The sequence below is a fragment of the Mercenaria mercenaria genome, chromosome 19, assembly GCF_021730395.1.
Source record: "Mercenaria mercenaria strain notata chromosome 19, MADL_Memer_1, whole genome shotgun sequence".
NCBI lineage: Eukaryota > Metazoa > Mollusca > Bivalvia > Venerida > Veneridae > Mercenaria > Mercenaria mercenaria.
The window spans coordinates 29,989,919-30,002,693 of NC_069379.1; the positions used below are offsets into that span (position 1 = coordinate 29,989,919).

General features: G+C 36.3%; 1 protein-coding gene across 1 annotated transcript in view; it reads left to right on the plus strand.

Moving 5' to 3' along the window:
- LOC123541960 (uncharacterized) overlaps positions 1-12,775 on the plus strand; it is a 74,407-nt gene that overhangs the window by 47,991 nt on the left and 13,641 nt on the right. The gene's annotated exons all lie outside the window — the stretch shown is intronic.

Sequence of the window (12,775 nt, forward strand, 5' to 3'; positions counted from 1 at the left end):
ATGCCTATCAGCTCATGATCAGACTAAAAGAGAATTTGATTAACCACATATTGCTACTTATTTGACTGTATAGGTCACTTTGTGAGAACAGCAAAAAGACTGTTTGTGCCCCCCTCCCCCCCACTCCCCATGAGTGGTGGGGGCATATAGATTTGGTCTTGTCCGTGCACCCGTGCGTCCGTGCGTCCGTCCGTCCGTCCGAAGTTTGTGACGCGCCTAGCTCGAAAAGTATTTGATATAAATTGATGAAACCTTGTATGAGTTTTTATCATGATATGAACTTGCGCACATCCTATTTTTCGTCTGGCTCCACCCCCTATTTTCAGAGTTATGGCCCCTGAAATAGTCAAAAATGCACATTTTTACCTTGTGACACGCCTAGCTCAAAACGTATTTGACATAGACTCATGAAACCTTGCATGAGTCGTAATCATGATATGAACTTGCGCACCTCCTATTTTTCGTCTAGCTCCGCCCCCTATTTTCAGAGTTATGGCCCCTGAAATAGTCAAAAATGCACATTTTTACCTTGTGACATGCCTAGCTCTAAAAGTATTTGATATAGATTCATGAAACCTTGCATGAGTCTTAATCATGATATGGACTTGCACACCTCCTATTTTTCATTTGACTCCGCCCCCTATTTTCAGAGTTATGGCCCCTGAAATAGTCAAAAATGCACATTTTCACCTTGTGACATGCCTAGCTCAAAAAGTATTTGATATAAATTGATGAAACCTTGCAAGAGTCTTAATCATGATATGAACTTGCGCACCTCCTATTTTTTATTTGGGTCCGCCCTCTATTTTTAGAGTTATGGCCCCTGAAATATTAAAAAATGTACATCTTCACCTTGTGACGCACCTAGCTCAAAAAGTATTTAATATAAATGGTTGAAAAATTGCATAAGTCTTAATCATGATATAAACTTGCACACCTCTAATTTTTTGGCTGGTTCCCCCCTCCCTATTTTTAAAGTTATTGTCCCTGAAATAGTAAATTAAAAAATGCACTTTTTCATCTAATTATGTGCCTAGCTCAAAAAGTATTTGATATAAATTCAGAAAACCTTGCTGGAGTCTTTATCGTGATGTGACCTTGTACACTTGGCATTCTTCTTGAGAATCTTAGCTCTTATTACAGAGTTATGGCCCTTGAAATAGCCAAAATAGTGGATTTTTTGTTTGTGATGCTCATAGCTCAAAAAGTATATGGGCTAGAATAATGAATCCTTTTCATAAAATGTTTGTTGAGGCTATACCCTCAAACTGAGACTGCAAACATTTAAATTATTGCCCCTTATTTGTTACAAATGTACCAGTGGGGGCACACCCTGTGTCCTACAGACACATTCTTGTTTTGAAAACTTTACCTCAAACTCCAACACAGTGTTACTTCCCCTTATCGGTACAGTAGACAATAATCCTGCACGAAGGTTGAAATAACCTTAGATTAACTTATATTCTATAACTTATACAGGTTATAAAATGCTTGAAAAAATAACCGAAACAGGTTACATAACTTAAAACAGTTACACCCCTGACTGGCAATGTTTTGGACATGTTAAAATTATGAATACAACATTCCAGGAATGAGGGAAGTGTACCCTACAGTACCTCGAAATTTAGAGAGAAAAAATTGCACCAGAGGCCACCATTTCATGTATGATTATGACACAGTATAATTATATCAAAAACTTTCAGGGAGGAGACCCCACTCTTACCCCAAATATAGACAGAGGTCCCACTCCCATACTAGGTATCTCCTCTTGACGCCATGCACCTCGCTGGTGACGATCTAATATTTCCGGATCCGGACCTTTTGTAAATTGTAAACGTACACCTATTCTACTGTATTCTTCAGGATGTTTTAAGTATTGCACCATTTGGTATATATATATATTACTAATAAAGCACATTAAACATTTTTCTATTCATTATAAATTCTCATTTATTTACAGATTTGCCAAGCAAGCAGCTGAGGGAGTAGAACTTTTCTCAACTGCAGTGGCTTGGCATTGGATGCCCTAATTAGAAGATTGACTTGACTTTTTAATGCCATTCCATGTATCACACAACTTACAAGACAATATGTTTCTTTATATATCTATGATCATATTTAGGATACATGTTAATGACCAATGTAAGATTGTGTGTAACATACAAGACTTGGGCCACTTGCATCAAGGTCAAGTTCAGTTATAGAATTCAGCTGCATACAGTCTACCACATAGCTACTAAACCCTATGAAAGGAGCTGTTGGTATTTCCATGGTGCAGCTATCACCAGTTTCAAAATGGAAACAGGTGAGTTAATTTATATTTTACATTATATTTTCATTGATAAAACCACAGGCCCAGATTTGTGACAATATCTCTATGAAACTTGGTTAGAATGTTAATCTTGATGATCTTTAGATCAAGTTTAAATCTGGGTCATGTGGGGTAAAAAATTAGGTCATTGGTTAAAAAAGAACTCAAAGGAAAAATTTGTTAAGACTCTAGAGACCGCATTTATGACCATATCTTAAAGAAACTTAGTAGGAATATTAATCTTGGTGTTCTTTAGATTAAGTTCAAATCTGTGTCAGTAGGGGTCAAAAACTAGGTCACCAGGTCAATTCAAAGGAAAGGCTTACTAGTTAACACTCTAGAGGCCACATTTATGACCATATCTTAATGAAACTTTGTCAGAATGTTAATCTTGATCTTTAGGCCAGGTTCAAATCTGGGTCAAGTGGGTTCCAAAACAAGGTCACCAGGTCAAAAAATCAAAGGAAATGTTCGTTAACACTAGAGGCCATAATTATGACTGTATCTTCATGAAACGTGGTCAGAATATTAACCTTGATGATCGTTAAGTCAAATTCAAATCTAGGTCAGGTGGGATCATAAACTAGGTCACCAGGTAAAATCAACGGAAAAGCTTGTGAACACTCTAGAGGTCGCATTTATGACTCTATCTTCTTGAAACTTGGTCTAAACGTTAATATTGATGATCTTTAAATCAAGTTGGAATCTTGGTCATGTGGGTTCAATAACTAGGTCACCAGATTAAATCAAATGAGAAGCTATATAACACTAGAGACCACATTTATGACCATATCTTAATGAAACTTGACCAGAATGTTTATCTTAAAGCCTTGCTCCGCGGCTGTTCAAGCTCGTAGTTCGCAACCCACGATTACAACAGTTAACGGCCACATGCCAAACTTTAGCATGCAAATCCACAGGACTGGTGTTTTATAAAGAATTTTATATAAAATAGACCCTGTTTTGACAGGCACTGTTCATAGACAGGACTTTCATCCTTTTTCAGTGACAGGTTAAGGTTAAAAGGTAGGACTGAAGCAGGTCTTTAATGATCATAAGGTCAAGATCATCTGGGTCAGGTGGGGTCAAAAACAAGGTCAAATCAGAGATAAAGCTTGTTAACAATCTAGAGGCCACATTATGACCAAATCTTGAATTATCTTCATAAAACTTGGTCAGAATTTTAATCTTTATGATCTTTATTTCGAATCTGGGTCACTGAATAAAATCAAAGGAAAAGCTAGTTAACACTCTAGAGGCCATATTTATGACCATATATATCATAATAAAACTTGGTCAGAATGTTAATCTTCATAATTTTTAGACCTGTCTATTTTCAATCTTGGTCAGGTGTGGTCAGAAAGTATGTCATCAGGTCAAATCAAAGATTGTTAACATTCTAGAGGCCACATTACCGGTAATGACTGTATCTTCATGAAACTTGGTCAGAATGTTAATCTTTATGGTCATTAGGTCAGCTTCGAGTCTGGGTCATGTGTGGTCACAAACTAGGTCAACAGTTCAAATCAAATGAAATGCTTGTTAACACTCCAGAGGTCTCACTTATGACCATATCTTCACGTAATACGGTCAGAATGTTATTCTTGGTGTTTTGGGGTTCTTAGGATAAAGGTCAAGGTCACATGGACCTGAACATTGAAAATGGTTTCTGCTCAGTCAATAACTGGAGAAGGGTTTCACGGGTATATTGGTCTTGATGAGTAGATAGCCCCTATTGATTTTGGAGTCACTGGGTAAAAGGTCAAGGCCACAGGGACATGAACTTTAAAAATGATTTTCTCTCAATAAATAGAGAAGTATCTTGGAACTTTACAGGTTTATTGGTCTTGATGTGTAGATGACTCCTATTGATTTTGTGGTCACTGGGTCAAAAGTCAAGCTCACAGGGACCTGAGCATTAAAAATGGTTTCGGCTTAATAACTGGTGAAGGGTTTAACCTAGGACCTTGAAACTTAATAGGTTTATTGGTCTTAATGTGTACATGACCCTATTTGATTTTGAGGTCACTGGATCAAAGGTCAAGGTCACGGGGAGCTGAAATCTAAAAACGGTTGTTGCTCCATTACACTTCTATGAATTCAAGAATATGCAGACACTGTTTATCTATTGCAGATGGTGAGTCTCAAGCGAAAAAGAAAAGTGGACCTCTTCTAACAGCTTAAAAGGAGAACATTATCTTGCATAGCATCTTTCTCCGAAGGGATTGATTCAAACAAGCACATTGTGACAAGTATCCCACTGAAGGCAAGTTCTACAACAAGAAAACGGACCCTTCCAATATATCGACGTTCAAAAGGGCTTACATTTATTTGCCGATCAAAGCTATGCCATAGGACATGAATCACCCTCCAATTAAAACAAAACATATGGAGAAGTCAGTCACTTTCAAATCAAGTAACAATTTAAGATATGAGACAATTCTAATGATGACAGTGAATATGGAGAAGCATAATGTACTTGAAAATGTTTAATGGAAATAGAGGAATGTGAAACTTTTTTGTATTTATTTGGTTCTCATGAAGGCTTTGTCATTGATAAGGCAGATAAGTTGATTTATTTCTTTGTTTTCAACAAAGAGAAAAGTTGAAAAGAAAAGCATTTTAGGAGTACTAAAAGATGTTATAGAAATATTTGAAACAGAATGTAAAAACTGGCCCTTCTTATGGTCTGCTATAGGGCTAAAGTAAAATAAAAACATATAATCGACTTCTTTTCGTGAATCGATTGATTGATTTTTTTTTCTGTAGCATTATTATAAGGTCCTCGCATTAAACACGGTTGGGGTTATAGGAATGGTCTCCTTCCGTCCGTCTGTAACAGATGTGTCAGAGCCATATAACTCAAACCACTTGAAAGATTTTTAGCTCACCTGAGCACGAAGTACTTAAAGGTGAGCTTTTGTGATCGCCCTGTGTCTGTCGTCCGTCGTCGTCAACAATTTGACTGTTAACACTCTAGAGGTCACAATTTTGGTCTAATCTTAATGAAACTTGGTCAGAATGTTACCCTCAATAAAATCTTGGAGAGTTCAATAATGGGTGACCTGGAGTCAAAAACTATGTCACCAGGTCAAATCAAAGGAAAAGCTTGTTAGTACTCTAGAGGTCACAAATTTGGCTCAATCCTAATGAAACTTGGTCAGAATGTTACCCTAAATACAATTTTGGGCAAGTTTGATTTTGGGTCATCTGGGTTTAAAAACTAGGTCACAAGGTCAAATATAAAAGCAAGGAGTGGACGGCTAGATGAAAGGAAAAAGCCGCAAAAAAATTGGTCATTGAAAAGTGCAGTTGAATCAGGGAAAAGTCAGGAAATAGTTTGGGAATTTCATTTTCTCAACTAAGTGGCAACCCTGAGAAACTGTATAATATATGTTTGTACAAAGCTTACTACAATACTTATCACATAATTGTGTTTTTACTGTGTAAGACTAGAAGATGCAATGAAAAGAACAGCATATTGCATTTGTTTATTAACTTGAAAATATTTGAACTGTATGCAAGTTTCTTGTGTGAATTTATTTTTTATTCAGTTCATCATGTTCATGTCCTTAAAACCTAGGTTGTCATTTCGTTTCGAACAACATAGGAAGCAAGGGATTTAAGTATAAATTGTGACTTTAGATTCCGAGAAATAGTGTTTTCAAACTACAATGATCAGTCTACTGGTACTACGGTTCTAATATTTTATTGGGTTATTCAAAAATCTTACATTAGTATGATTGTTTTAGCCATTTCATCCATTAAGTAAACTTTACATAAAAAGTATTGGGTGAAGTGCTGGTAAAAAAAACATGTACTTTTTATAGCAGGGCCTCAACTGGGCCTCAGAAAGTTATAGCCACTTTTTTTAGAGGAACTGCCAAATTGTAGCTGAATTGCTGAAATTTTGCAACATTTTAATAAATTCTTGTAGCCACTTCATGGTGAGCTTTTGTAACTGCTCTATTTCCTTCATGGGTTATTCATCGGTCAAAAATTTGTAAAAAATTTACTTCAAAATCACAGGGCACATTTACACCAAACTTAACAGGAATTATCCTTCGGCTTTGTCCGTCCGTTCGTTCGTTAGTTCGTTCGTCACAACGTTACCTTTTGGCATGAAGGCACTTTACTCGCGAACCACTGCACCCAGGACCTTCAAACTTCACATGCTGATAGTACTTATTGAGTACACCACCCCTACTGATGTTGGGATTACCAGGTCAAAGGTCAAGGTCACAGGGGCCAACGTTAACTTTTTGCATGAAGGCACTTTACTCGCGAACCACTTCACCCAGGACCTTCAAACTTCACTTGCTGATAGTACTTATTGATTACACCACACCTGCAGACTTCAGGGTCACCAGGTCGAAGGTCAAGGTCACAGGGGCCAACGTTAACTTTTTGCATGAAGGCACTTTACTCGCGAACCACTTCACCCAGGACCTTCAAACTTCACAGGCTGATAGTACTTTATGAGTACACCAACCCTACTGACTTTGGGGCCACCAGATCAAAGGTCAAGGTCACAGGGGCCAATGTTAACTTTTTGCATGAAGGCAATTTACTCGCGAACCACTTCACCTAGGACCTTTAAACTTCACATGCTGGTATTACTTATTGAGTACACCATCCCTACTGACATTGGGGTCACGAGGTCAAAGGTCAAGGTCACCAGGTCAAAGGTCAATGTGCTGCGGGGGCATTTGTCATCATTAGTGACAGCTCTTGTTGGAATTGTATATGTCATTGTTTGATATTACTATCTACAAAACAGAATATGTTTTACAGTAACATTTGCATGATGGGCATATATTGTATATAATTTTTAGCTCAACTATACGAAAAATAAGGAGGGCTATCCTACTCGACCTGGCATTGGCGTCTTTCCGCGTCCTCACCTTAGTTGATTTTTTTTTACACTTTCTTTTTTTCTCCTTATCACTTTATTTACTTGATGGATTCGATTCATACTAATTTGTATGGTTATTTCTCACAATCACCCACATCATCTGACATAAGGGCCATAACTTTGGCACCAATATTTTATGATTTATCCCCCCTTCCCACTTAGATTTTCAGTTTAAAGTTTTAGTGCACTTTCACTCTATATCTGTTATTAATGAATGGATTTGATTCGAACTTGAACTAATTGTTCAACATCATCACCCCCATCATATGACACAAGGTGCATAACTCTAGCACAAATTGTTCATGAATTGTACCCCCTTTTTACTTTGAATTATTTCAGGTTAGAGTTTTGATGCAATTTTACATCATCTCTGTTATTACAGAATGGATTTGATTCAAACTTGAACTAATTGTTCAACATCATCACCCCCATCATATGACACAACGTGCATAACTCTAGCATAAATTTTTCATGAATTATACCCCCTTTTTGCTTTGAATTTCAGGTTAGAGTTTTGATGCAATTTCACATCATCTCTGTTATTACAGAAGGATTTGATTCAAATTTTAAGTAATTGTTCAGCATCATTACCTATATCATATGACATAAGTTGCATCATATCATTGGCACATTTTATATCATGAATTATTTCCCCTTTTTACTAGAAATTTCGGGTTAAAGTTTTGTTGCACTTTCAGACTATCTAAGTTGTCACTAAATTTAATTAATTTAATTAACTAAAGATGGTTTTTACAGGTTTTAAACAATTCTGTTTGTATGTAGTGGTTTCATGTAATTTTCTAACCTTTTACTTATTTCATGTGTAAATTTCATAATATTGTCACAACAATGACTGTATTCTATTGTTTCTCTGATTGGCTGAAAACGGTTTGAAAAGTAATGAGTACATATCATATCAACTTATCTTGGGTTATAAATAGTACGAAAATAAAAATAGATCGAAGTAGGTGCTTGGAAAACCAATATCAACCTGATTTTGTCTAAATTTATTCCTTATTTCTTTATTAAAGTTACAATTATAATAACCAGACTGACTTTACATTTATTCATGTAATAAAACAATTATTGACTTTTCATGGGTTGAAGGCTCGGTGAATATAACTCTTTTCGAGTTGATAAATCCTGATATCAAATATTCACTTGATTCAAACATGCATTATTAAAAGAATTGTCTATCTCTTAAATGCTGGGTGCACAACCACATGTCTTATTACTTGTATGTTAATGTATTGTGGGCCGGTGGCCTTTAATTACAAAATAGAATTGTTGACTTGTTGACTATTGTTTTTGGGGTCACTCCTTCAAAGGTCAAGGTCACAGGGGCCTGAACATTGAAAACCATTTCCGATCAATAACTAGAGAACTACTTGACCCAGAATGTTTAAACTTCATAGGATTTGTCATGTAGAGTAGATGATGCCTATTGTTTCTGGGGTCACTCTTTCGAAGGTCAAGGTCACAGGGGTCTGAACATTGAAAACCATTTCAGGTTAGTAACTTGAGAACCACTTGACCCAGAATGTTGAAACTTAATAGGATGATTGGTCATGCAGAGTAGATGACCCCTACTGATTTTGGGGTCACTCCTTCAAAGGTCAAGGTCACAGGGGCCTGAACATCGAAGACATCGTTTCCGGTCAGTAACTTGAGAACCTCTCGACCCAGAATGTTGAAACTTCATAGGATGATTGGTCCTGCAGAGGAAATCCCCTATTGATTTTGGTGTCACTCCGTTAAAGGTCAAGGTTACAGGGGCCTGAACATTGATAACCATTTCCGATCAATAACTTGAGAACCTCTTGATCTAGAATGTTGAATCTTCATAAGATGATTGAACATGCAGAGTAGATGACCCCTATCGATTTTGGGGTCACTCTGTTAAAGGATAAGGTCACAGGAGCCTGAACATGGAAAACAATTTCCGATCAATAACTTGAGAACCACTTGACCCAGAATGTTGAAACTTCATAGGATGATAGAACATGCAGAGTAGATGACATCTGTTGATTTTTGGGTCAGTCTATTAAAGGTCAAGGTCACAGGGGCCTGGTCATGTAAAATCATTTCCGAAAAATGACTTGAGAACCACTTGACCTAGAATGTTGAAACTTAATAGGATGATTGGACATGCAAAGTAGATGACCCCTATTTATTTTAGGGTCATTTGATCAAAGGTCAAGGTCACAGAAGCCTGAACAGTGACTTGAGAACCACTAGGCCAAGAGTGTTGAAATTTAGCGGGATGACTGGACATGCCAAGTAGATGATCCCTATTGCAGCCAACCATCAGTGTCTCTTTTACTTTCGCTCCTGACCCCTATTGACTTCTTGCCTATAGGACTTTGATTTGGGGGAGACATGCGCTTTTTTACAAAAGCAATTTCTAGTTTCTTAATATTTTTGACACAATCTCAAGCTATTGTGCAATATCTTCCTCCACACTTGGAATCATTAAACAATCCAGTGACAGCTCCAGTTTCTTCAGATGTGCCCACTTTCACTATCCTGCCCTCCCACCCTCCCCGCAAATACTTGGCAAAAATGTTCCTCATAATGACACGATATGTCATGCGTAAGATCCAGACTCCTAGTGACAATTAGAGGTTAAATGTTAACATGCTCTGTTTCTTATCTGGTCCATTACTCTGCCATTGATGAAGGGATTTTGAAATTTCTTGGCATCCCATAATGAAATGAGGTTTCATGCACAAGACCCATACCCCTAGCTACAAGTTCAAGATCACACTTTAAAGTCAAAGGTGTTGCTTGACTGTCAGTTTTCAAGGGATTTGAAAATAATTTGACTCAAACCATACTTGGCCCAAATGTTCACCACATCGAGACGACATGCAGAGTACATGTTTCAGATGGCTCCCTTCAAGGTCAAGGTCACACTTAGGGGTCAAATGTCATATGACTTTGTTTCATGTCCGTTCTGTAACTCTTGAACTGCTTGAAGGATTCTAAAGAAACTTGGCACAATAGTTCACCACATTGAGACGATGTTACAGAGCACATGTTTCGGATGGCTTGCTTTAAGGTCAAGGTCACACTTAGGGGTCAATGGTCATGTGACTTTGTTTTCTGTGTATATTGCCCTGCATTGCGGTGCTCTTGTTTTTCTTTGGCAGATCCTTTTTTCCCCTTCGTACGTCAACGATAACTTTTTAAATTGAATTACTTCCCATTTATGTTACTATAAATAACTTATTTTGTAACTTCTTTATGATTGATCGTAGGAAAAAAACAAGACCACTTTCCTGTGGTACAACACGGATGGTACCTCCAGTTTTTAGGTGTATTTTCACATATATCTACCTGGTAAGAATTTTTTGTGGACTTAGAATTTTTTTTCTGTTGACTTAGATTTTCTTTTAATTTCTTTCCCTTTGCTCTTCTTGTCCTTTGGGCTTCAACAGTTAAGTTCTTTAAATTTTGCTCCCGTCCTCCTCTGATAGAACCGTTTAGGCGTATATTGTCCCTCTTGGCGGAGCTTTCGTTTTCTTTTTTCTGTGCATACGACTATAGCATACTTGGGTGTGGGGTTGGTGGTGACATTTGTCACCAACAGCTCTTGTCAATGACAGCTTTTGTTTTATTTATGTTATATTTATTATGTTCATAAGTATTTGTTTTGGTATTTTTTTTAAAAAATAGATTAAAATATGTGTTGAAATTTTCAGTGATTGTTGTATTTTCAAAATGGTATTAAGTGGCATTTGTTCGTACGTACGAACAATATTCCAATATTCTTTCTCAGTCATCACATTTGTTCATATTTGGATATTTTTCAAATACATACAGTACACAGATTTGTTCCTAAGTACGAACAAAATGTCAGAACTGAAAAGTACTCTCTTGCATACAGTCCCTGGATTTGTTCGTACGTACAAAATACCAAATAGCATTTTTTTCAAATTCTTCTTCAGTTCTCTCATTTGTTCGTACAAATCCAGATTATGAGAAATGAAAAAGAATTTATTACAATTTGGAAAATTGTTCGTACTTATGAACAAATCTAGGCTGTTTAAACAAAATGTCAGAACTGAAAATTTATCTCTTTCATACAGACCCTGGATTTGTTCGTACGTACGAACAAAATTCCAAATTGCATTTTTTTTTAATTAATTCTTTTTCTGTTCTCTCATTTGTTCGTACGTACGAACAAATTCAGGCTGTTCGTACGTACAAACAAATGATTGTGAGAAATGAAAAAGAATTTTTAAATGCAATTTGGAAATTTGTTCGTAACGTACGAACAAATCTGGGCTGTTCAAACAAAATGTCAGAACTGAAAATTATCTCTTTCATACAGACCCTGGATTTGTTCGTACGTACGAACAAAATTCCAAATTGCATTTTTTTAGAATTAGTTCTTTTTCTGTTCTCTCATTTGTTCGTACGTACGAACAAATTCAGGCTGTTCGTACGTACGAACAAATGATTGTGAGAAATGAAAAAGAATTTTTAAATGCAACTTGAAAATTTGTTCGTACGTACGAACAAATCTGGGCTGTTCAAACAAATTGTCAGAACTGAAAATTAATCTTTTGCATACAATCCCTGGATTTGTTCGTACGTACGATTAAAATTCCAAATTGCATTTTTTTAAATATTAAATTTCATTTTCTTTTCTCTCATTTGTTTATACGTACGAACAAATGATTATGAGAAATGAAAAATAATTTTTAAATGCAATTTGGAAATTTGTTCGTACATACGAACAAATCTGGGCTGTTCAAACAAAATGTCAGAACTGAAAATTAATCTTTTGCATACAGACCCAGGATTTGTTCGTACGTACGAACAAAATTCCAAGTTGCTTTTTTTTCCAATCAATTCTTTTACAGTTCTCTCATTTGTTCGTACGTACAAACAAATGCAGGCAAATGATTGTGAGAAATGAAAAAGAATTTTTAAAGCAGTTTGGAATTTTGTTCGTACGTGGGCAGTTCGAACAGAATGTCAGAGCTGAAAAATGATACGGAATATGGATTATTGTTCGTACGTACAAACAAAATTCCAAATTGCATTTTTTTTTAAATAATTCTTTTTCAGTTCTCTCATTTGTTCGTACGTACGAACAAATCCAGGCTGTTCGTACATACGAACACATGATAGTGAGAAATGAAAAAGAATTTTTAAAGCAATTTGGAATTTTGTTCGGACGTACGAACAAACCTGAGCTGTTTGAACAGAATGTAAGAACTGAAAAATAATATGGAATATGGATTATTGTTCGTACGTACGAACAGCCAGGAATTGTTCGTACGTATGAACAAAAATTCCAAATTGCATTTAAAAATGTGAGAAATGAACAAGAATTTGTAAATTTTATTTGGAATTTTGTTCGTACGTACGAACAAATTCTGATGTTCTGTTGCTGTGGTCTGCGATTTCTTCAATTTTTGCTGAGATTTTCACCGGTAAAAACTCCATATAGCGGCAAAAAAGAGGGACAGACCGGAAGATCCTCTTTTATTCCGGAAGCAGATATATATATATATTTGAAAATAGAATCTATTTTT